The sequence below is a fragment of the Budorcas taxicolor genome, chromosome 11 (assembly GCF_023091745.1).
Source record: "Budorcas taxicolor isolate Tak-1 chromosome 11, Takin1.1, whole genome shotgun sequence".
Taxonomy (NCBI): Eukaryota; Metazoa; Chordata; class Mammalia; order Artiodactyla; family Bovidae; genus Budorcas; species Budorcas taxicolor.
The window spans coordinates 108502337-108504642 of record NC_068920.1 but is presented as its reverse complement, the minus strand read 5'-3'; the positions used below and the strand labels follow the sequence as shown (position 1 = coordinate 108504642).

General features: G+C 48.0%; 1 pseudogene; it reads right to left on the bottom strand.

The window, feature by feature from the left end:
• Positions 1-1416: 1416 nt before the first annotated feature.
• Positions 1417-1494, bottom strand: LOC128057118 (uncharacterized; annotated as a pseudogene).
• Positions 1495-2306: the final 812 nt, after the last annotated feature.

Here is a 2306-nt window from a genome sequence, read left to right as displayed (position 1 = left end):
TTGTACAATGTGTATATCGGTTTCTTTGTTGAATGAATGGATAAAATATGAAAAATATGGTAATTCACGCATTTATTTTCTTCCTCCCACGAATAATTACCAAGCAGCTAATTTGTTAAGACCCAAGAGAACAGGGTGCAGGCCTTTACCAAGGACTCAAAGAAGCTCAGGAAGCTTCCCTGGTGGCTCAGATGGTAAGGAATCTGCTGCAGTGCAAGAGACCCCGGTTCAATCCCTAGGTTGGCCCTGGAGAAGGAAATGGCAACACACTCCAGTATTCTTGCCTGGGAAATTCCATGGACAGAGGAGCCTAGCGGGCTACAGTCCATCGAGTAGCAAAGAGCAGGACTCGACTGAACGACTAACACTTGCACTTTTAAAGAGGCTCAAAGGGAGAAGCTCCAGAGCAGAGGGGAGCCTAGGCTTGAGGCTTTTTACTCTTTCTGTGGCTGAGCCTTTGCGCACTCCTGCAAAGAGGAGAGCTTCATAGCTCTGTGCCTGGTCTGCAGGAGGCGCTAAATAAACGTTTATCAAGGTGTGTGGATGAATGAATGAATGCAGCCCCACCCCCACACCCCTCCTCAGATATCACTAATCAACTGTGGCTCTTTGTCTGGTGGGGGCGTCTGAAGCTGTCCGAGTTCAAGACAGTGCTCCAGGCAGTCACTATTAATCCATTGAAGAGATGTGCTTTCTTGGTCATCCCAGTCTTAGGGCCATTCTGGAGTAAACTATGGGTGGGAACTCCTCAGGCCAGCCTCCTGGGGTACCATTGGGATGACATGATGGAAGATATGTTAGGAGGTTGCCTTGCTTATGTCCACGGGGCTATGTGGCCACTCCATGACTGGCCTCCTCTCTCTGATCTGTTCCTTGCTGACCCTTACCCCACTGCTGCTAACTGGAGGTGTGTTGCTAAAGTTCCTCCCCTGGGCCCGTCACCTCTAGGCAAAGTCCAGTCTCCTTAGCGGCCCATAGGACTTGTCACAGATGGTCCCATCCCCTCCTCCAGTGACTCCAGTGTCTCCCTAGACTCAGTGACACCTAGTTTGGTCATCTGGGGATGTGGCTGAATCCCGTCCCCAGGTGTTAACAGCCCCTCTTTCACAGCCATGCCTCAGTGCCCTTTCTTCTGGCTGCCCCCAAAACACGATTCTTTCTGGACACTGCTGTTTACTGCTGTGGAAACTGTTCCTTTTTGTTTGTTTGTTTTGGCCGTACCTTGCAGCATGCAGGACCTTAGTTCCCCAACCACGGATTGAACTCATGCTTCCTGAAGTGGAAATGCAGTTTTAACCACTGAACAGCTGGGGAAGTCCCAGAGACAGTTCCTTTTTAATCTAACTTTCTTCTGTATCTAATCCATCAAGACCCCTGATTCGCCAGAGGGAAGTCTAATTCTCTCAACTCCAGAACCTGGGAAAAGTTTTCAATTAGCAATAATCGTGCCTCGGATAAACCTCATTGGCTACGACACTGCCACTGCGCAAAGCTCAACTCCAGAACCTGGGCAGACAGAGAGGCCCTGCTTAACCCAACAGCAATGGCCTGGGTTCACATCCCCCCATCCTAAGGCTCATCTTTTCCTGTTCATATGTAAATCAGAATACTGCTTTGCTCCATCTATATTGGGAAGCCCATTATTGCTCCAGATCTCTGAGGATTCTCAAAGGGCTTACATCCCCATGGTTATCTCTTGAGAGTTGATAGTTATTTTTGTTAGTTGCCCTGTTGTGTCCGACTCTTTGTGACCCCCACGGATTTTGGCCTGCCAGGCTCCTCTGTCTGTGGAATTCTCCAGGCAAGCATACTGGAGTGGGTAGCCATGTCCTTCTCCAGGGGATCTTCCCAGGGATTGAACCCAGGTCTCCTGCATTGCAGGCAGATTCTTCACCAACTGAGCCACTAGGGAAACCCATGGTTCTGTCTCTCCAATCTAATTCTCTCTCTCTCAATCACTTCCTGTGGCTGATCCCTTGTCTCTACTCTGCTTCATTTTAAGGAACACAGGCACTTTCCCTTGATCTCCCCAAAACATCACTCACAAAAGGCAGTTGTGTATAGAGGAATTATTAATATTTTTCTCTCTCCTGATGATTTTTTAAAAAATGTTTACACTCCCAGAAAACCAAACAAGACCTTGCCTATTTCTCCCCAATTTCTTTAGCTGATTGCATGTATTTTTGACAGGTTCATCATGTTTCCAGCAGTTATAAATATTTTCCCCTCTAGCTTCTCTCTCTGACACCACATTTCTGCTCTGTGACTCATTGAAGTTGTCCCACAACTGGGGCTTGAATCCAGTC